This window comes from Heterocephalus glaber, unplaced genomic scaffold, assembly GCF_053883595.1.
Source record: "Heterocephalus glaber isolate CG9 unplaced genomic scaffold, H.glaber_assembly_v1.0 deba00001593, whole genome shotgun sequence".
Classification (NCBI taxonomy): domain Eukaryota; kingdom Metazoa; phylum Chordata; class Mammalia; order Rodentia; family Bathyergidae; genus Heterocephalus; species Heterocephalus glaber.
In genome coordinates, this window is record NW_028258368.1 from 11,817,382 (window position 1) to 11,841,551 (window position 24,170).

At 37.8% G+C, this 24,170-nt stretch overlaps 1 pseudogene across 2 annotated transcripts; it reads left to right on the forward strand.

Moving 5' to 3' along the window:
- The first annotated feature begins 1,530 nt into the window (after positions 1–1,530).
- On the forward strand, positions 1,531–19,141 carry LOC147823346 (GPN-loop GTPase 3 pseudogene; annotated as a pseudogene). Of its 2 annotated transcripts, XR_015444059.1 has the most exons (3): positions 1,531–2,415; positions 3,985–4,132; positions 4,621–19,141. The product of XR_015444059.1 is annotated as a GPN-loop GTPase 3 pseudogene, transcript variant X1 (transcript). The 2 variants fall into 2 exon arrangements; XR_015444060.1 differs by having other exon boundaries at positions 3,985–19,141.
- Positions 19,142–24,170: the final 5,029 nt, after the last annotated feature.

Genomic DNA, 24,170 nt, shown 5'->3' on the forward strand with positions numbered 1-24,170 from the left:
CTCCCCCATCCAGTCCTACACAGTGCTATCAGGAGGACTGCCTGCAAGAGGAGGGAGGTCCCTTAAGAAGGTCGTCGTTAAATGAGGATTGACTAAAATCCTGAAAAGGCACACAGCAAAAGAGAGTACGCTTGAAAACCAAAAGTAGTTCTTACATGTATCGAATGTTTTCAGTATTCAATAGTAATAGAATTTCAGGTACATAAAAGAAATGGTGGAAATTATATATTATTTTCTTTTTCAATTGAGGTGGAATTGGCACCAAACTAATCACTTTAAAGTGAATAATGGAGTGACATTTACTACATTTACAAACTTATGTATCCAGTGTCTCTATCTTATTCAAAAATATTCACCATCCCAAAGTAAATCTTACCTCCCTCAAGCAGCTTGGCCCTGTTCTCTCCTCCCTCAGCCTTGGCAACTACCACTCTGCTTTCTGCCTCTATGGATTCACTGACTATCTGTATGCTTTACCTAAAAGGGATCTGCCAGTGGATGCATATGTGTGAACTTTTGTGTCAGTTCTTTCACTTAGCATGTTTCTAGGTTCATCCACATTGTACAATGTATTAGGACTTCATTCCTTTTTATGATTGAATAATGTTCCATTGTATTTCTGTAACACAATTTATTTATCCATTCATTCATTAGTGGGCATTTGCACTATCATCTCTTTTTGGCTGTTAGGGATGGTGCTTCTGCATGAACATGGCTAATGGCTAATGATCTGTTTTCAATTGGGGGGGTGGTGTCCAGGAGCAGAATTGCTGGATCATAGGATAATCTTGTGTTTAACATTTTAAGGAAACAGCAAATTGTTTACCACATTTTGAACCATTTTACATTTCATGTAGCAACGTTTTAAGGCTTCACTTTCTCTGTATCCTTAACACTTGTTAGCTTACTTTTTTCTTAAATATAAATGTAAAGCTTTTTATTATACCCATTATTATCATTATTTTTTTTTTTTAGTACCGGGGATCGAACTTGGGTCCTTCCACTTGCAAGGCAGGTGGCGTATACCCATTATTATAAAATGTAAAGCTTTTTATTATACCCAATGAGTGTAAAGTATTACCTCATTGTGATTTTGACTTGTAGTTCCCTAATTTCTAGCGATATTGAATGTATTTTAATGTGCTTTTTGGACATTCGTGTATCTTTGATGTTCTTCAAGTTCTTTGCCTTTTTTTGTTGCTGGTAGTGACAGTGCTAGGGATTGAATCCAAGGCATTAGCACTGAGCTACATTCTCATGCCCCCTTTTGTATGTTTTATTTTGAGAGAGGGTCTCACTAAGTTTCTCAGGGCTTAGCTGGAACTTGCCATCCTCCTGTTTCCACTTTCCAGAGTGCTGAGATTACAGGTCTGTGCCGCCATGCTTGGCTCTGGTCATTTTTTAAAAAAGGGTTGTTTTCCTTGGTTAATTGTAAAAGTTCTTTATATATACTGAATGTCAAACCTTTACTAGATAATTTATAGCATACATTTCGCTGATTGTATAGGTTGTTTTTTGTTTCCTTAAAAATGTTCTTTGATATACAAAGTTTTAAATTTTGGTAAAGTTCAACTTTTCCATTTTTCTTTGGCTGCTTGTGCTTTTGGTATCATATCAGACAACCCATTGTCAAATGCATAGTCATAATGATTTACCATGATGTTTTCTTCTAAAAGTTGTATAGTTTGGGGTTATTATATTTAGGTCATTGGTATATATTAAGCTTTGTATAAGGTGTGAGGTAGGAGTCCAATTCCATTTTTTATATGTGGAAATTCAATTATCCCAGCACAATTTGCTTGAAAGATTATCATTTCTCCATTAAATTGCCTGTGGCTACCTTGATGAAATCAGTTAGTAGGAAAATTATATATTTTACAGCATTCAAGCTGTGACTGAATTTATTTTTTCTACTAAAGTCAAGAGGTTTGAGTAAACACTATTCTAAATGTGAATCAAAGAGAAAGCAATCTCCAGTAAGAGAGGATTGAAAAAACAGCATAGAAGAAAGAAGCATAAGAGATGTCACCTCCCAGTTACTGATCTTCCCTTAGGTACAACTCTGTCCTATACTGAGTTTCCTTTTCACATTTTTGTCTTACTACAATTCTACATACTTTGCAACTCATAGAATTTTCTTTTTCACAGATTTAGTGACTGTAATCCTCAAGGAAATCAATGTTTTTAAGGTACCCAAGAATAATGACAAGATAATAACTATGCTTGGATTACTTCACTCAACCCTACCTGGAGGGTATTTATATCCAATCACATGGACAGTACATCCTTGACTCTCCTTGTGACCATTAATTATGATATGTCAACTTGAATGGATTAAGAGTCTCCTATCAGATTGTAAAGCATACAGTTTTGGGTGTGTCTGTGGACGACTGACTTGGAGGCCAGCAAACTGAGGTATGAAGTTCCACCCTGGACATGGGTGGCACCAACCAAAGGCTTGTAGGCTGGATAGAGTAAATAGGGAGAGAAGCAAAAGCCCTAGTCTTTTTCATCACCTTTGGACATTGGTCTCCAGTTTCTTCAGCCTTCCAATGCAGACTTGCACCAGTGATTCTACAGTGATCTTCCAGGCTTTTGGCCTTGAACTGTTGCTGCATATTTGATTCCTCTTGTTCTGCAGCTTACATCTCTTTGGGCTGAGCATATTAGATCCTTATCTCTGGGGTTCAGATGGCCAGTGCGGACCATTTTGCTTGTGATCCCACAGATGGCTATTGTGGAGTCTCCTGCCTCTGATCCTTCAAGCCTGCCTAATAAATCCCCTTGCCTAATTATAACCATATTTTCCATTGATCCCGTTCCTCTAGAAAAGCCTAACTAACACACTCCTTAAAGTACTGAGCCTGAAAGGTCTTGAGGACCCCAAGGGCACAGGGAAGCTTTCAGGTAGAGGTTCTAGATGCTTATTGCCAGTGAATGTACCAGAGTCGGAGCAGGTGTTTGTCACGTGTGTTATAGTGTACACTTGCAGAAACCCTTGATGCCCAGTGTCCTCATTCATCTGCTGATTTTGTCCAGAGTTTTAACATCCCAGCTTCATTCTTTTTTAAATGTAGATCTTATTTTGATTGAAGAGTAGTTATAAAATAGTGGGACAGATTTCGTATGTCTTATATCAAAGACGTATGTTTTACTTTACTTGCATTAAATAGCCCTTAATATGTTTTCTGCAAGAGTCTGTCCTTTCCTTTCAACTTTCTTAAATGGCCCAGTCTGTCAAAATTTTTGTAAAACTTTTTCTTTCTATAATACTTTATTTAGATTTACCTATTGTTTATGTTTTGTACCATTTGCTTTAGTTCTTTCTCCATAATTTAATTTATAAATGTATAATATCTAAATCATGCATATATAGTGTTTAGAGTATTCTCAGGAATGTTTTAGAACATTCTAAACACTATAAACTAGAGGAATCAAACACGAGAACATTCTAAACACTATATATGTGTGATTTATAATTACACATTTATGTAGTGTTTATAGAACACTATAAACATAATATATGCATGATGTACATATTACACAATTATAATAAAATTGTGGAGAACATACATATTTATTGCATTTTCCTGACCCAGTACAGAATATGTGGCAGATATAATGTACCTTTACCCTTAAGTATATCAGAATGTGTCTCCTAAGATAAAGGGCATTCTTTGAAATAATCACAGTACAATTATCAAATTTAGGGTATTTAACTTTGATTCAATACTATTATATCATTCATGGGCCAGATTCAAATTTTTTCAACTGCCTCCATAATGTCTTCAAGTTTTATTTCCTAAGGAAATTTTCAATTTGAACCAGGTATTGTTAGAAGGTCTAATCTTTAAAATATGCATAGTCTTTGTTATTATTTAGATATAAAGTGTTCTACAGAATTCTCATGTTCAGAAGTGGAGCTTGGCCAGAAGGAATGTGTCATTGGGGACATGAATTTAAAGGGCATATTCTTTTCTGCAGTTGGTTTCTCCCTTCTCCCTCTGCTTCCTGGCTGCTGTTGATGAACAGTTTTCCTCCTTTGTGCCCATCCATCATGATAACTTTGCCTTGGAGCCAGCTAAAGATGGACGGAAACTTTGAGCAAATTAAACTTCTCCTCCTTTATGTTGTGAGTATTGAATATTGTGTCTCAGAGACAAGAAAGGTGACTAACACATTCCTGTTCTTTGCTCCTCTAATTGTGCAAATTCCCCGGAGCCATTTCCATTGATTTTTCATGACATATGACCTCTGCTTGTTTGCTGCTAAGTGCTCAAGGGAATGTCTCTCCTGCCTCCATTTAACTATATATAACTAATTGCATGTCCCAAAAGAAACCATCAGAGTTGTTATGGCTTGCACCTGGATGTCTCCCAAAAGCCTCTCATGGTCCCAGGTGGGGCTAGATTAGAGTATGTGATGCTGGGATTAAGGGTGTGATGCTAGGATTAAGGGTGCCTTTTCCTGGGGAGGAGTGTTACTGCCCTAATGGTGGGCAGCCTGGATAGAATATGAGGAACAGAAAGAGGGCTGCTGTGGTCACTCGGTGCTTACTGGTTCTTTGCTACTTCACTGCTTTGCTGCCTTCTGACCACTATGAACTTTTTCTCCTCTGAGATGCCCCTCTGCCATGCCACCCTGCCTTGGAGCCAGACAACTATGAACTGAAACCTCTGTAAACTGTGAGGTATGATAAACCTTTCCTCCTTTAACTTTAGATTCCAAGTATTTTGTCTCAGCAAAGAGAAAACATAACTAAGAAGAGTACAGATACATTTGAGTCACCGTGTCTAGTCAAAGAATGGATGCATGATCTAATGTGTGGCTTTCTGCACCCCAATCTCATCAACACTATACATCTGTCTAATTCAGACACTTGGGTAGAGTCTTCCTCTTATTTCTCCCCCAAACAAGGAATCTTTTCCTTGTATTCAGGACTGTTTGCAGTATTTTTCACTCCTATATCTATGGTCTCAGCCATAGTCCTAACTAATATGCTAATTTCCATTTCCTCTGACAAGTTCATAGCCATCCTATTGGTCTCCCTCATTCCAGGTCACTTTCACTCCACTGCTGGAATGTTCTTCATCACATAAAAATATGGTTCTAACCTAGGTAGTGCAGATCGATAATCCCAACACTGAAAGGGCGAGGCAGGAAGACCGAAAATTCAAGCCCACCTTGGGCAACTTGGGGACTTAGTGGGACCCTGTCTCAAAAATAAAAATTAAAAAGTCTCAGCATCAAAAACAGTTTCTATTATTCTTTTTATCAGTATTTTTGTAAAGACACTTTCTCAAGAGAAAACTCTAAGCATTTATCATGGAGACCATATTTACTGATCATTTGCTACTGTTTGCCCCATGGAGTTTTATTCAGGTATCACAAATATCACACATTTCACAGTTCAGGTTGCCTCAAGACTGGCCAGTTGTTTATAGGGTAAATTAGACTGAGAGGTCAAGAGTGATAGAGGTTTGATTCCCAGAGTAGCCATCTAAATGGACTATAGAAGTGCACTCCAGGCAGGCTGAAGGGAGTGTGGCTGAGGGCACTGGGGACCTGGAGAGCCAACATGCCCGGAGCACCTACTGTGCCACCATGGTCCAGCACTGTGAAGCCCTCAACCAGTCTGTCCAGGTGGTCAACCTAGATCCGGCAGCAGAACACTTCAACTACCCTGTGATGGCTGATATCCGGGAACTGATTGAGGTAGATGATGTGATGAAGGATGACTCTCTGCGGTTTGGTCCCAATGGAGGACTGGTGTTTTGCATGGAGTATTTTGGCAATAATTTGGACTGGCTAGAGAACTGTCTTGGCCATGTGGAAGATGACTACATTCTTTTCAACTGTCCAGGTCAGATCGAATTGTACACTCACCTGCCTGTGATGAAACAGCTGGTCCAGCACCTGGAACAGTGGGAGTTTCAAGTCTGTGGCATGTTCCTTGTTGATTCTCAGTTCATGGTAGAGTCCTTTAAGTTTATTTCTGGCATCCTGGCAGCTCTGAGTGCCATGGTCTCTTTAGAAATCTCACAAGTTAACATCATGACGAAAATGGATCTGCCGAGTAAGAAAGCTAAAAAGGAAATTGAGAAGTTTCTAGATGCAGATATGTATTCTTTGTTAGAATATTCAACCAGTAACCTAAGGAGCAAAAAATTCAAAAAATTGACTAAAGCTGTATGTGGACTGATTGATGACTACAGCATGGTTAGGTTTTTACCTTACGATCAGTCAGATGAAGAAAGCATGAACATCGTATTACAGCGTATTGATTTTGCCATTCAGTATGGGGAAGACTTGGAATTTAAAGAACCAAAGGAGCATGAAGATGAGTCTTCCTCTATGTTTGATGAATATTTCCAAGAAAACCAGAATGAATGAAACATTTACTAAATGTCATCATATATATGTATGAAGATCTTGTCGCCAAATCGGCAGAATATTCTCTCCAAAAGAGGCAGTAGTGGAAAGCTGCTTATTTTAATGAAAAAAAGGAATACTTGGCTCTTTGCCAGGAGCATCCCTGGATCAAGTTCTAAGTTATTCTGAAACTGTTTCTGTTTAAGGGGAATCTTTTAAACCTGGAAGAGGAGCTCAGTGGAAGAACACCGTGAAGCACATGCAGAGCCCGGGCTTTGATTCCCAGTACCACAAGGGGGAGTGGGGCTGGAATCTTTAGTAGGATTCTAATCGCATCAATTTAATTATTTTTTTCTTTTTAGGTTTTATGTAGTTCAGTCTGGCCTTGAAGTCACTATGTAATCCACCAGGCTAGAATTCATGGTAGTCTTCCTGCCTCAGCCTCCTAAGTACTGGGATTACAGGTGTGTGTCACCACACTTGATTTATCAGTTTAGATTTTAAAAATCAAAGTTCAAATGAGGACAACAGATGTAGCTCAGTGGTAGAGGATGCTTGGCTTGTGGTGTAAGGCCCTGAGTTTATTCTGCCACCAAAAGAAAAAAAATTAAAGTGAGTGCAAATAGGTTTGTATATAATATAGGTTAGTGCCTGTTCCATATATCTAAGGCTAGTGGAACTTTACTTTTATGGCTGGATTTTTTTTTTGAGAGGCACAGATTATGGTAACAAAATTAGATATTTATCTATCTCCAAAGGAAAAAAATTTGGAAAGGTATAGATAAGATCATTGCCTATCTGTATCTTTTTATTTTTCTACATTGAAAATTTATTATTTGTATAATTAAAAAATTAAAATAACTATTTTAAGATATATGTGTATATAGGAAAGAAACAGAAAGGTAGCACTAAACTATCATTACACTCTTGTTTCCCAGGCAGAATTTGAAATTCACAGCCCAAGCAAAGATTTGAATGCGTAAATTTTCCTAAGTGTCAAAATGTAGGCCACATTGTTCTTAAAATACAGTCTAGAGCCAGGGATTTAGCTCAGTGATTCTGCCGCCTACCCCACAAGCAAAACGGCCCGAGTTCGATCTCCAGTACCAAAAAAAAAAAAAAAAAGAAAGAAAAAAAAGAAATGCACTCCAAAACAAACAAAAAAAAGAAATGCACTCCAAAACAAAGCATATGAATTGAAAAATCAGACAATTGATGGGTAAAAGTTCAGCCAAAAAGGCAATGTGGTGTTCTGACACAAGGAAGAAGGAGGTCCCCGCAGCAGGCAGGATGAGGCCATGGGGAGTCCCAGCCCAGGGACATATAAGAGTAGAGGTGGGCCAACAGTGGGTGTTGGGGAGTCTATCCTCAGCCACTAGAGCTCAGTCTTATGTAGGCACTAGAGACAGGTAGGTACCAGCAAAGCAAAGGAGGCCCGTGGCTGGTGCATGTTCAAAGCAAGATGGAATCCTAGTCTTAGAAGGCCAAGGGCACTGGGAAATTGTTTTAAATGAGGATTAAATCATAAGAAAAAAAAAGAAAGAAACATGTAACACATTAGGTAGCAGGATCAGAGAGGATGGAGAAGTGAACATGATTCTATACAAATGTTACATTCTTGAGCTATTTAAATTTCTGTGATTCATAATGGAGTAGAACTGGTTGAGGCTCATCTTGTGATGGGGGCTAATATCTAGGATCAAATGCAGTAGAGATTAGGTGTACCTGAAGCCACTGGTGTAAATCAAATATTTCAGATTGTTCTAGAAAGCAGCCACTCTTTTATCAATAAAGTCATTCTGTTTCCTTTTCCAGCCTTAAGCTCACCTGTGGTCCAATAGTTATTAAAAGACTTGTTTATGACTGTATTTTATTAAACACCTTTTAATGGCAGACTGAATTAGTATCTTGCTGATTTGCAAATGACGGTTTTAAAAGTCTTTGAAGAGGCTTTTAACTGAACTTATAAAAGCATATTAATATGAAAATACATTGTTCCATCCAAGTCTTACAGATATTTGTTGTTAAAATGGAGACGTCTTGAAGTAGTACATGTCACAGAACTTCAGCTTTGATGATTTCTTTAAACATTTGTTTTAAAGAACTGGAAAAGAAAGAAATGTGTTTTAGAAAATTAGAAAATAATGAAGACTTTGTAAAAATAGCTCCTGTTGAAATTCAGGTAAGAGCAAACTTGGATAGTTCAAACAAAATAAAATTAGTGGTTCCAGATGGTGTTAGATGCAGTGCTTTAGCTTAGTTAACTAAGGAAAATATTCAACCACTAAATGGTATTTTTAGAGTTTAAAAATAGAGACCTGGGAAGGTATCAAAAGTTCAGAAAATAGGAGTAGGAAACATCTTTTTAAAAAAGAAAGAATAACCATGGTAATTATCCTAAATGTATAATTCTTATTAATTTTATAGGACATAGTAAGGTAAAATACCTCAGAAATCTGGAGTCTACTAGTGCTATTAAAAATGAGATACATGGGTCGGGGATTTAGCTCAGTGATTTCACTGACTGCCTTGCAAGCGCAAGGTTCCGAGTTTGATCCCCCGTACCAAAAAGAAAAAAAAATGAGATACATGAAATAACAATTCTAGTAGAAGTTTTCTCTTCTCACCTTTTAAAATCAAGTTTCACTCTTTTCCCCACAACTGATTCCACACCCTCTGTCCCTTGCTTTTCTTTTTCTATTCTTTTGACACTTTTATTATTCAGCTTCTTTCTTTTTTATTTCTGTTTTCTTTTCCGTAAACATAACTATCCATTGCTCTACATGAGCAGTAGATGTGTTAGTCAGTTTTGTGTTCTGTGACAAAATATGGTTTACTTTTGCTCATAGTTTTGGAGGTTTCATTACATGGTGTGGTCTGATCTCTTGGCTCTATTGTTTTAGAGCCTGTGGTGAGGCAGAACATCACGGTGAGTAGTGTGGTAGAACAAAACTGGTTACCACATGGTTGCACCAGGAAGGAGAGAGAGAGAGGGAGAGGTAAGAAAGGAGAGGGAAGAGAAGGGAAGGGAGAAGGGAGAGAGAGAGAGAGAAAGAGAGAGAAAGAGAGAGAGAGGAAGAGAGAGGGAGAGAGCAGGGTTCCAATACCTTGTCAAGGTCACAATCAGTGACCTAACTTTCTTCCACTAGGTCCTGACTCTTAAAGTTTACTACTTTCTAAGGACACCACAGGCTAGTATTCAAGTCTTTAGCATATGGCCCTTGAGGGACAGTCAAGATCTAAACCCTAACACCAAGTGTAAATGAGACAAGGTATGAAATACTTTCATCACAGAGCCTGGTCCACATTTCTCAATGAAGTATTGATTTTTTTCCCTTCCACAATCATTTCTTCACTTCCTTTCTGGCCTCATGTTCCACTGCTCCACTGCTCTGTCATGGTCACTCTGAATACTCACTATCCTCCAAAGATGAATCCCAGTTTCCTAATTCTATGACATCAATGCATCAAAGACGTTTTGAATATCTGGATAGTGAAGACATCAGGGTGAGAATTTTAATGAACATGAGGTGTGTGGGTCACTGCCTCCTTATAAGTACTTAGGATATCTGCTTTTGCATCCTAGCCACTCCCATCCCAAATCTGGAAGCCCATTGCTTATTTGACTTTGCCCTTCAATGGGAGTTTGCTTCCTTGAAAACTCATTGGGGCCTTCATAGGGCCCCCCTTCAAAGTGTAATTCCTGAGTGGTATTTTCCATATATGGCCCAAAGAGCACCATTTATTTGAAAGTTTGATATTTTTTTCGTCTTCACAAAACAATGTTAAGTGCCCAAATGCATTTTGGGAGATTGCTGATATATATGAAGTTAATTAAATTTCTTTACACAGGACTTCTTGGCAACTTTAATACCTAATTTGCATATGATATCCTCAAATGGGAGCTCTAGTGTGGTGACTTTACATTTGTATTTTATTTTATTTGTTTATTTATTTTTTTTCCCAGTACTGGGGATCAAACTCAGGTCCTTGCGCTTGCACAGCAGGTGGCGAAACCACTGAGCTAAATCCCCAGCCCCACATTTGTATTTTAATTGAGACCTGAATTTGTAGGTGGACAAATGGGACTCATGCATGGTCCTCAGGACATGTCCTGGAAAGCTACCAGGAAGGTCACAGGCTATCATTCATTTTCTGTGCTCTGCAGCATTGCTAGTATTCTGTTTATATGTGTCATTTCTTCAACTAAATTGACAATATCCTTATTTGTAAATATTATAGTTTAGGCCACTTTGTACTTCACCAAACAATGACCCACACTACCCTGCCTGCTACACACAAGTCAAATTTCAAATCAAACCACTTGTTCAGGGCTTATCATATATAAGGTCTAGAGGAAAAACATGGTAAGCTGAATTTCAGAAACTAACCAGTTTGAATGGTTGTTTATTTAGTGAGGTCCAGAGGCAGGACAGATACAGCTACCTATATCTCTGCACCAGGCTTTCCATGGTTGCAAAGGATTCCCAGAGTGTTCCCCTTTAAGGGATCAAGCAGTTACCTGGATACACACAACATGAATAACTACAATGGCAATGTTTTCTAAGCAGTGGATTATGAAGGGAAGCGGTTATATAAACAAATACAAAAACAAGCCAAAACCCAGAAACAAACAAACAAAAAACCTTACTTAAATTTACAAAACTTACAGGTTGATTAGATCACATGATATGAGTATTCCTAAGTTTCAGAGACAAACAAACCAAAGCCAACTACATACTGCATGACTTGGGGCAAATTTCCTAAGTTTATTTGGGCCTTCAGGTATCACTTAGAAGCCACTACCTCATATGTAAATAAAAACATTTATTTTGCCCCTATTATCATGAGAATGTGACCACATTTGACTAGAATTACCTCTTTCATTTCCACCTTTTTAACAGTCACCCAGGTAAAGACTGACTTTATTTTGCAGAATGAACAAGTTTTCTGTTTTAGAAAGAATCCAGAAAAGCTGCTGTGATTGTGTGACATCAGTTTGGGCAGGGGGTTACTGCACTGTGTGGATGGGGGTTGTGCTCATTGTGTATGTTTGGTAAATGATGGAAAAAAATACAGTAACAACTAAATTCAGATCTATGGGGGAGATGATAAAACATGGGCTATTAGAAAGCTGTAGAGAGAAAAACATGTGATCAGTGAGGAAGGAGATTGTATGATCATGTAGAAAAGGTGCTGTTCAACAGTGCAGAGCACATTTTGAAAATCTGTGAGATGATGAGTGGGGACCAGATCTCGGTCTTCGAACATGGGTCTTCACCCTGCCCACTCATAGGAGAGGATGATGGTGGCCATAAACAGTCTCCCGACATCAAGGAATATGCATGCATTCTTTACTCTTGGACACTGAGTAGAATAAAAACACAATATGTCTGTCAGTCCCTGAAGAAAGCAGATCTTCAAATGCATATTCTCAAAGTAGCTTGTTATTCTCCTTCCTATCATCTGTCACAATTACAGTTGAATAATTATTTATAAAACTATTTACTCTCTAAAATGCTATTTGCTTATAATTTCCACAAAAACAAAACTGTGCTTCTCTGCTATATGGTCATGTATTGAGCACTAATAATTTATCACATCATTAAAGCTTATTGAATAATTTCTAAATGAATGAGTGTATGCAGTACCTATCAGGTTAAAATACTTCATAAAAAATAACTGTAGGATGATAAAATCTCCATAAAATTTTAGGCATAATTATATGAGAATTGAAAAGCCATCAGAGAACATAAAAAAAATAATTATTTGTTGAAAGGGTAGAGGAGTCAGAATTGTGTGGCAGGAGCCATCTCAGAGGACACATAAAATATTGTGAAACCTCCAAGATGTGAATGGACTGGAGATTGGTGAGTGCACATTGTTTATATACCCAAGTCTTGAGAGACACAAAAGATTTCATCAGGGACTAAGGAGCTACATTTAATCCTGTGAATTGGATATGATAATGCAGAGAAGTATGGAATACCATTGCGCTGGGTACTAAAATAAATGGGAAGTGGTTTGGTGTGGCAGGGGTATGAGAGGTGAGGTCAGAAGGTAGAAGTTTTCAGGCAAAAAGAGGTAGAAAGACCTTAAACAGAAAAAGAGTGGTGTTTCATGAGGATGGGTTAGATTGCCCACAATCATGAAGATGTGCATTGCCGTGACAGAGGGCTTTGCTATAGTGACAGTGGCTCTTTGGGAAGGAAGAAATGTTACACATTTAGCTGCTTAGAAGGATGAGTGTGTTAGCAAGGTGAAGAAAGACAAAACTAGAGGCAGAAAACCCTTTTAGAAAACGCAATTATATTAGCTTCATATATGGCATTGGCAGCAGCAACAGAAGGAACAATTTTGATAGACATTAGAGTAGGCAGAACTTTGCCATATATGGGAAATGGGAGCAGAAGAAGAATGCTCTCAGGTAATGACTCAAGACATCTGGGAACCAGACAAACATGTGGACTTGAAAATGGTACCTGCACAATGTTGTGCCTACAGCTTTGAGGAGAACTTCAATTGCCTTACGCTCCTCAAATCTACTCTCACCCTACTGGGTGGTTTAGGAAAATGACCTTGTATAAATCTGGAGGAGCCAGATCAACAATGAAGTCATTAACTGCTGTGAAACACTTAAATTAATTTTTGAAGGGAAAGATAAAGATATCAGCTGAAGAAATGTTAGGACCTAATAGATACTACTGTCAGTGTAGCTAGAGCATAAGGAAGAATCTAGAGAGGAACTTGCTGTGTGAAATCCTCAGTAACTAGGCAGCATCCAGACATCAGGAATAAGTCACAGCAGTGTGACAAGAGAAAAAGGAAGCAGAACAAAGGAGTGGAGCACAAGAAGAGAGTCCTTTAAAATAGGCCGAGAAGAGCTGAGCAGAAAGGAAGAGAATCAAGGATGTTTGCTTCCTCAAGAAAGAGAAATTATTTTTAACTGTATATCCTTTTATTGGTACATTTCAGGTACACAATACAATGACATTCATCATTGGAAATTTGCACCTTTACATACTCTCTTGGTCCTTAATTATTTCCCCATTCCCCTGCCCTCCCTTCAATCCCTCCAGCCTTCCCTATTTATAAAGACTTTGTTTCCTTTTTTTCATTTTCTCACATTAATTCCATTCCCTTCTTTCCTTTCCCCTACCCCTCCCATTTCCCCTTCCCTTTGCCCCTTTTCTTCCTATTTCACATGATCTATTATACCTTTTAGTCCTTATTTACACTTTCAGTTTCTCACACCACAGAAACTATTTGGTATTTACACCTGTGTGTCCTATTTATTTCACTTTAGAGTATGTCCTCAGTGTGCATCCATTTAGCTATAAATATCTCTAGTTTCTCATTCTTTATGGCTGAGTAATACTCCATTTTATTAAAAAAAAAACGCATTTTCTTTATCCAGTCTCCAGTTGATGGGCATTTGTGCTGTTTCCAAGTTTTAGCTATTACAAACTGTGATGCTATGAACATGGGTGCACCTATATCACTGTGGTATGATTCTTTTAATTCTTTGGGGAAGATATCCAGCAGGGGAATAGCAGGGTCAAATGGGACTTCCAGTCCTAGTTCTTTGAAGTATCTCCATATTGATTTCCACAGTGGTTGCACCAGTCTACACTCCCACCAGCAGTGGAGCAGGGTTCCTCTTTCCCCACAGCCCCACCAGCATTTGTTATTGGTTGATTTCTTGATAGCAGCCATTCTTTTTGGAGTGAGGTGGAATCTCAGCAGTGTTTGCATTTGCATCTCTCAAATGACCAGTGATATTGAACATTTTTTCATATGTTTATTTGCCATTTCTACTTCTTTGTCTGAGAAATGTCTGTTAATTTCAGATGCCCATTTTCGGATTGGGTCTTTAAATTTGGGAGGTCTGATCTTTTTAAGTTCTTTATAGATTTGAGATAGTAGACCTTTGTCTGAGGGAGAGCTGGTGAAAATTTTAAGAAAGATAAATTTAAGTATGGGATGATCCTTTGATAATGCCCCAGAGTAGCCAATCAGGCCAGGGCTCTATAGTCCCTTGATCTGGTAGGGAGGGAACATAGGTGAGGTCACCAAGATTGTGTTCTAGAGGCAGGTCTGTACTAGGGTCCAGACACAATGTGGAGGTGTCATGGGGTCCACTAAAGGGAGGTGACAAGTGTCAGATGTGTTTGAAGAACCTCAAGGAGAAGGAGAGATGCAATAGGGCAATGGTGCTTACAGGAAACTTTGAGAGCACTGCAGTAATCTGGGAAAATGGTGAGGATGTGTGGCTGGGCAGGGCTGTGCCTGGCATTCTGAGAGGGCCACAGTGTGCCCAGGTTCAAGGGAACCTCTGCAGGTCTCCAGAATAGAGAGGCACAGGTGTTGCGAGCTGCCTGGTTTCTGCTCCAACATCGGATGGGCAGAGGACTCATCGGCTTAGGGGAAGGGGAGAGGGTGGGCAACTGGGGAACAAGTCTAGGTTTCAGGTTATCATGACTGAGAAGGAGCTGTCAGGACCAAGGGCCACCTGATGGTGGGCTGCTAAGTGAGGTCCTCAGGACAGAGTGTCCAATGGCCTAGAAGCCAATGAAAGATGATCAAGGAGAATCAGATGCTCATGACCTCCCCATATGATGAAGGTTTTCCAGAAGTTATTTAAAATAATTTAAATTTTTTTGTCTTTATTAAAAGGTTACAATATCATTGCATCCAGTTAAGAACAACTGTTGAACATGTGATAGCATTTGCTTGGTGACAGTATGGGTGGCCTCAGGCTATGTTTAGATGATACAGCCCCACCCCTCTCCAATCACTGCTTTTTAAACACATGTTTCAGACATCAGACATAAGAGGGTTATTTTCGGCTTTTATTTTTCCTTTATGGTATGAGATGACAGGGATGGAGAAACAAGCAGAGAATATACAGTGATGATTCTTGCAGTTCAAATGGCCCTGTGACCCTTCCCAGAGTAATACGCAGCATTTTTCCTCAGCTCACTCCATAGTGTCCATGATGTCAATGGAATCCTCCCTTTAAAAAACTATTTCAAAATGTCCACTTTCTCTCATGCTTTGCCTTCCTGAGAAGATCACAGGGAGGATATTCTGGGGCTGGAGTCATGACAGAGGGAGTGGGCAATGCAGAGGAATGAAATTCTACATTTATTTGAAAACAGCAAAAAGCAAAAAAAAGAACCTATTTAAAAAGCCGTCTCAAAAGAGGTTTTCGTGATCAGCGAAAATGTAATTTAAGCACTCACACTTTCAAATCTGGAGATTCTCATGTTGTAAGGGAAAACTTGATCCAGTGAGATCTTGAAATGCCTTCCACTGTGTAGAGAATATAGTGGCAGTGTGTGTCCTTGACCCCTGGGTAAATGGGGAGGAGGGGGCTACCCCTATCCTGCAGACCTGCACCCAGCTTGCCAGGCTTCTGGGACATTCCCATACTTGTTAAAGCTTGGACCTCAGTAAGTGTGTATGCATTCATAGTTTAATTATTTGAAAATTCTTAAAAGATAACCCAGTTATTTTAAATAACAAAAAAATTCCCATTTCCTAAATGTTAGCTGTAAATGCTAGTGCTAGGTGCTTCTCTTTACACTGTGTAAACATCACTGTACTGGTATCTTCTCTGTGCCAGAGATCCCTGCTTCCGGAAGTACAGCAGCTGGCTTTCATCCATTTAATGAAAGATATATGAGATGTTGTCTGGTAAAGAAAAATATCTGCAGTAGCTGCTTATTATTGTGCCTTTACTTCTCCTAGAATTGGGCACTGATTGCCAATTCTCATGATTATGTGCTGCTTTAATGCTATTACCCACTTGTGTCTTTTCCTTAAAACCTGAATATTGAATCCTTCTCCAGTAAAGAAAATCATCTCCCTTTTCTTTATTAAATCAGTAAGAATTAATACTATTATTATTTTAAAAAAATCCACCAGATTGAAATGTTTCTTCCAATGCTCTCCTCATAGGCTGCAACTATTTAAAAATAAGTTTTATTATCTTTTTTAAAGTAGAGGAGCTTGACTTGTCCAGGAAACAGTTTAGAATGGGTTCAAAGTTGTGATTCTCTCTGTGTTCTCTGGGAAAAAGAAGATTAAAATAAGCTAATGATAAAATAAGGCAGACTCATTGATTTCAATTTGGAAATTATTTTTTAATCTACAAACCAGGGGAGAAAAATAACTGTATAAGAAAAGAATCAAGACAGTGCTGTCTGCATTCACAAGAAGAAGCTATTTCATTCCAGGACTGTTCAGCCTGACCCTCACTGTCCTCTGCAGGCATCTGAGGAAGGTCTATGGGAATCACTGAGTTTGAAAGAATCTAACACTGTCTTCTGTTAACTTAAAGGAATTACTTCCTATAGCCAGGTCAGTAAGTATTCAGATATCAAATATCCAAATATGGTGTCACCTCTCTAGCACTGAATTTTGTGCTTTCATTCAGGAAATTTAATTATTTTAAGATCCTAAAAGTTCACTAGGAGAAACAGCCATGACCGTTTGTCTCTTCCAGGGTTTTCTATGACTCATGGAAGATTTCTGAAGATCTCCTAAAATCTTTCAGTTAACACATACTCTCTTATCTTTTAAAAGTTTATTTTAGGCCTTTATTCATCTTAGGAAAGGGAATAGCATTGGATGGCCCAGTATTTCTGTCACTCAACATGCCAACTGCATCAGGCAGCATATTATGTGGTCCATCCATCCATCCATCCATCCATCATCTGTTTTATTCAACAAACAAACATGGAAAGCTTTTTATGTACAGAATGCTTTTGTTATTTTCTGAGTGCAAAAAATACACTTAATTCTGAGTTTGATGGTTGGGGGGATTAAGCATATAAACAGATAGTTGTAATGCATTTTATTTCTAAGAGTATTTCCATGAGAAATACTCAAATCAGCAACATGTAACATGAGAAGGTCTTGCTGTGCCTATAGTTCCTCCAAAAAATAATTTAAAGAAGTGATATTTTGTTCCTGTCAGGAAAAATTGAGTGTACTTCAAGGATATACCCACTTACCACAATTAAAATTCAGGCAGTGAGGACTCTTGTGTTGCAGAAAACATGAGGATGGCGGTGATACGGGGGTTTTAACTCAGATCTTAGATTGATAAAAAGTGTTACAAATGAAAAAATAAATAAAAAGGCTGTAAAGCAATTTATGGAATTAGAAAGAGATTTAACAGTCTTTGAAATTAAAATCTTATATGAAATTTATTAATAGTGGACTATTTATGGCAATAGGCACTTTCAGACAGTGATTTTAGTTGGAGACACATGGTGTTGGGAGATGAAACTTGCTATCATAAGGGAACAAGAGATTTGAAGGTATGCCTCTAGAAAAGAAATTATATCCCCAAAGTGAAAATCTACAACTTTCAAATATGTTCAATATTAGAAAACACTCTATAAAAGAAAGCAACATATTTTAAGCAGCATATTGTAACTGATGACTGTTAAAAGTGAAATGTATGGGAACACTTTTTTAGGATTAACATATGTTCCTTTTCCAGGAAAAAGCAGCCAATCTTCATGATTCCATAGACAATTCTGCCATTTTGTGTTTTATCAGAGAATTGTATAAAAATATACCATAAAGTGGAAGTTCCACACTAAGCCTCAAGTTTTTAGTTATAAATATTTATGATGGAGCACAACTGACAATGTTTCATAAAACCATAATAATTGCTTATGTAAAATTCAGTTCTGGTGATTTCAATCAAGTATGGGTAAACTTTGTTGGTCTATTTTCACACTATATTCTTCTGTCTACAAATATCAATATTGGGAAGTATTGTAGAAAACATTCACATAGTAAAGTCAACTAAAAGAATTATGCCCTAAATTCAACAATTCAGTTGTCCAATGTGTATATATACAATATGAATAGCATGAGCTTTCCATTTGGTAATGTACCAGGTTGACTCCCAGGAAGAGTGCTATAACCTGTATTAGCTTGTGTTTTCTGATACCAGAAAACTTTAATTAGGTATAAATATATTTGATCAATGAATAATTAACTTCTATTAAAGCTTAAATAGATTGTCTGACCTGGCCATTCCATTCTGAATTTAATGTGGTGTGGGTTGATAATTAGTGTTTAGGGAATTGATGCCAGATGCTTCTGCCTTTTTCAGTCTTTCCACCCATCAGAGTTGAGTCAGCCAAAATGTTTAATTTTAGAGACAATTTCCTAGGGGTCAACAGACCATAATGTATAACTTTACAAGCAAACAACCTACAAGAACTTGATTGTTCTATTTACATTTGGGGGGCTACCAACCTTCTGAAGATGTGGGAATCTTGTACTGAGCCTATCTGAATGCATCTGGTCTATACTTCATGAGATCTCAAGGTTGAGGACACACTTTCACCTTTCACTAAGCAATTATTCACATACTTGTTTGTATATTCATTCCCTTCTATTTCATACTTATAATGGGTTCATAATGTGTTCATTGCTGGGGAAAAAGATATCAACCAAGATCATTGTCAGGTCTTGGAGGAGATTACAATGTGATAAAAAATGCATTTAAATACAAATTTAAAATGCAACATAGTAAATGTTTATAACATACTAAGGAAACATGAGAATGAAGCTCCTAACCATACTGAGATAAATAGTAATTAATATTTGGAGATTTTGTGAATTTTTTTCAGCAATGTGCCATTACCGCCCATTACATAGAAGAGTGGCTGTTAAGTCTGAGAATGCACAAAGATCATAATGCAAACAGATGTGGAGATATTTGTGCTTGAGATGCGCACATGAGTACAGTATATAAAAATATTATTTCATATATTTCATACTTTTTTCTCAATTATCTGAGTTAATTATTTTAAAATAATTGAGTAATTAAAATATATAGGTTGACAGAGTGAAGTAAAAATAAATTTAAAGCGAGAGTGGTGGCACGTGTCTATAAGTCCTCAGGAAACCCGAGGCAAGTTCAAGCCCAGGCTCAGAAATTTAACAGCTTAGCAAGACTGTCTCAAAATAAAAAAAATTTAAACAACAACAACAAAAAGATAGAAGAAAGCCCTGGATTCAATCTCCAGTACCATAAATTAATTAATTAATTGACATAGTTCTTTTTTCTTCTGATATATATATATATCATATATATTATATATATAATATATATAATATATGTGATATGTATTATATATAATATATATCATATATATAATATATGATATATATGATATATATGATATATATGATATATGATATATATGATATATATATTATATGATATATTATATATGATATATATAATATGATATATTATATATATGATATATATAATATATGATATATAATATATATATATGATATATATATATAAAACTTACTACTAATAACATGAAAACTCTATTTTTGAGAGACTAAAGCACTGAATTTTGGGAAGCCTTGAGTTTTACTAGAAGTTTTATAGAAAACTAAGACCTCTAAACAAATATTGATAGGTATATAAATTTGAGTCCTGGAAAATGATTCAATTTTTAGAGTTTATGTTATTCTATCTTGCCATTCATCAAGTTAGTAAAATGCATAAAAGTTATTTTTGCAGATATGTATAAGGTTGTTTCAGTAACTACTGAAAAAGAAAAGAAAAGAAAAGAAAGAAAGCAAAAACTACCTCTTACTAGTGTAGCAGATGTTGTATTAAGAACTTAAAATCCTCATGTCATCGTATTTATCACCCATAATGATCATAGCAGTCAGGTACTCTCATCCTGTTTCAAGATGATAAAACTGAGGCTAGTTGAATAACTTGCTCAAAGTTACATATATAGGGAGTGAAAAGTCAGGGATTCAAGGCAAGATCTGTCTGAGTTAAAGAGAATTATTTTTTCTACTATGAATGAGATGTTCATTTAATTTATTTCCCAAATCAGGACACATGTGAAAAAGATCATTACTAATAATTAATAATTATGGTAGAAAACTCATATGAACAAAGATTTTTCCAATTCCTGGCACCCTGGGACTTCCAGTATGGCCTCCTACAGACCTGTGTTCTACCTGCATTTTACAGACTTTTGTTGGTCACACAGATTATGCAGTATGGAAATATGTATGTCTAACGTCTCTGTTTCCAAATGTACTCTGAGCAACTTGAGACCTCCATATTTAGATGTGCTCAAAGAGAGTAGAAGAGAAACATGATTTCCTAAGGAGTACTTACACTGTGGCTGTGGAGTTGTGACAAATAGGGGGATGGGATGTGGGGGACATCACATGGGGACTTGTATCTGAACCTGGTGGGAAGGTTGGAGTTGTCTATCTCCCGGCCTGCAATTCTGCCTTTGCTGGCTCTCGGTGGAGGAATCATGGGGCAGGGCTCATTGCTGCTGACAGAGGGGTCCATTCCTATCATGTACGGTGGGGTACTCCTGGCTTAACCTCTTTGGGACAAATTTGTTTTTGTGAAGAGTTGTCTTTAATGACAGCTACCACAATTACTTGAAAAGAGTTAAATAATATCTCTTGGATTGTGGGTGTTTAGTTGATCTTGACAACTTAATGAAATTAAAGAAATCTCACTTTTAACCAACTAATGTTTCATCTTCCCACTGAGCTACAGTATATCCCCACCCTTTTTCACATTTTTTATTTTGAGACAGGGTCTTGGTAAGTCTCTAAATTGCCCAGATTGGGCTCACACTGGCCATCCTTCTGCCTCAGCCTCTCAGTGTTGGGATCAGAGTTGTGTGCCAGCACACCACACTGAGCTTCTTTCTGTTTTTTAAGAACTGTCTACGAAAAGGGAAATAAATGGAATTTATAGGTTGCAGAGAGAAGTTTATGAAAGAAGTAAAAGTGCAAAAATACATTGGAAAAATCTCCAGATGAGTGAAGATTCATTTTGAAGGGATGATCTAAATAAACAAGACTTTAATTATCAAATTGAAACAGATTGAACGACCACTTGTGCCAGAATCCTGCTGTTGTCAGAGCTTACTGAACCTGGGCACACCCTTTTGCACAGCCCTCAGGTTTATAGCAGCCATAGCCTAGTCACCAGCACCCCCAGAGAGGAGTTTGGCTGGGAATAGAGGCCCAGAAAACAATCTCTTGAGTCAAGAGCTTCTTTATAGGACACCAAAGCAGGTGTGTTTCCAGCTTACTCTGGCAGATTCCAGGCTCTGGTAGGCCTGTGGGGAGGACTTGAGGTCAGGGAAGACCCCTGCCAGTGGTAGATGGGGTGGAAGGAAGGGCAGCCCCTCAGCACTGTGGAAGGTAAAGCCTCACTTATGAAGAGTTGTGGGGATAGTCACAGAACTCTCTTGAATGCAAAGGAGGGTGCAGGGGCTTGCTCATCAACGCAGGCTTTCTCTAGCTCAGGCAAGTCATAAAATCAGAGGGGAGTCACACAAGAGCACTGAGTATGAGTGTGTGGGACCTTTCAGACTTATAGAGACATTCCAAGTATAGAGAGTATGTGTAAGTTTTCACAGACTCATACTTGTTCAGGAACAGAGAATCTACTCTGGAGAAAATCCTTATGCTGGTAAATGTGGGGAATTCTTTAGCCACACTCTTGGTTTTATTCAATACCAGAGAGTTCACACTAGAGAAAGGACTTATTTTTGAAAATGAATTGAGAAAGTTTTCAGCCACAAACCAGATTTGCTCAGCACCAGAAAAATGCACCTTGGAGAAAGGCCTTATGAGTACAGAGAATGTGGGAAATTCCTTACCCTCTGGCCTCTTTGATCAGCAGAGTTCACACTAGTGTAAAGCTTTATGTCTGCACAAGTTTGAGAAATTCTTTAGCTGCACCTCCATGTGGACTAAACATGGGAGAATCTGCACTGAACTAGGACTTTGTAGGTACAGTAAACAAGGGAATGCTTTAAGCCTGTCAAACATTGGAGAGTTCACTCGGCAGAACAAGTAGTCCAGTTTCCATTCAATAACAAAACAGCTCTGGCTGGGTAACATATGAAGAAGGCTGAGAGGCTGAAAGTTCAAGATCTGTCAACCCCATCAGTTTGGTGTTTGTTGAAAGCATAACAGTGTCATCTAGGTGGACATATGTAAGTAGGAGAGATCACAGAGAAGAAGGGCTCAGAGTCTCTCTTGTATAACAACTGTTTTCCTAGGACAGCTCCCCATTGACCTAACCAGTCTTCCACTAGGCAATGCCTGTTAAAGGTTTTCCCATATCTTATGGTGCCACAATGAGCACTAGCATCTGACCTTTAAGGAACAAACCATATCCAAATCATAGCGCCAAAAAAAGTTCACACTTGATAAAGACCAATGAATAAGTGAATGCAGGATAGTATCGAACCAAAGGTCTATCATGATTAGCACCAGAAACTGCATGACCTAGCTAGACTTTCAAAGGCAGTGCATGTGAGGAAGCCTTTAGACAAAGACTTGCACCCTTTGTGCACCAAAAAGTTCACAATGGGGAAAGACTTTTGGCTTACAGAGAATGTGCTGTTTTTTTTCTTTTTCTTCAACATAACAGGACTCACAACAAAAGGAAACTCTGAAAGTGCATGCAATTACCACAAAGAAACATTTTCTCTGAGTGCTTGGTTTGCCAAGAGGCTTTTGGGAGCTGTATTGCAATTTTTGGACTCTTTATGGCTTTACAAACTTTGTAACTAGTAGTGCTTGGAGTGAAAGTCGTCATAGCACTACCTGATGGCTGTCCTCCAAAGTTTGCTTTAGTGAACCTAGTGTTTTGGGGCCAACCCCTATTCTCTTCCTTCAGGCCATAGATAGGATCATGAGTGCCCTGAGCACATTGGTTGAACTACATCTAAGGCTCAGGTGACATCTATATTTTGTGGAGAAACACTAGGAGAGTCAGTAAGGCATAGGTTGGGCTATAGCAAGCCTGAGAGAGGGTGCCTGCCCTGTGGTGCATCTATAGGTATTCCCATACATATGGCTCTGCAGGATGAAGGCTTTGCAGGAATCCCAAAGATCTCAAGCCCAGTGTGTCTTCTATTTTCAGTGTTATTTGCAGACCAAATAACCCAAAGATTTGTGGATGACTGAAGCTTGTAAGGACTTGTCTCATGGCATTGCAGCACAGGGAAGAAAGAGGAGGGAAGGAAAATGGTCCCACTGCCCCATGGCATGGCATTTGTGATGGAACATTTCTGTGATTCTGGTGGCAGTAACCCTCATTACTTACTAGTTTTTGCTGTATGATTGAGGGATGATACGGTGGAATGAACATATATTTACCAAGTCTTCTGGTTTTAAGAAAAAAGTGGTGAGTCTAGATTTTCATGTACAATAATTTTAATATTTTATTGAGAAATAATTGACATATAATAACTATGTGAGTAGATCTAGGGACCTGATCACTACATATCTAATGCACAGAGTTTTATAAATTTTGAAATACACATTCACAAATGAAACTATCACCACAACCACAATAATGAACAAAACCATTGTCTCAGAAGTCATTTTGAATCCCTTTATAATCACAATTTTCCTAACATGCCCACCATCACATCTCCAGAAAATCATTGATTTGATTTCTTTAATGTTTGTTTACCTTCTCTAGAATCTTAGTGCTAAAATGTTTGGTCAGATTTCTTTCCTACAACATAATTCTTTTGAGATACTCTCTTGCAATATGGGTTAAGTATTCATTCAACTTATTGCTGAATAGTATTCTATAAAATGAAAGTAACAGTTAATTTATTTTCATTAATTGAAATGAGGGTTTCTGGTTTTTACAAGTATATGTACTTTTTATAAGTATATATCATAAGCTATGAATAAATAGGCCTTTATCTGAAAGTATGTTTTCA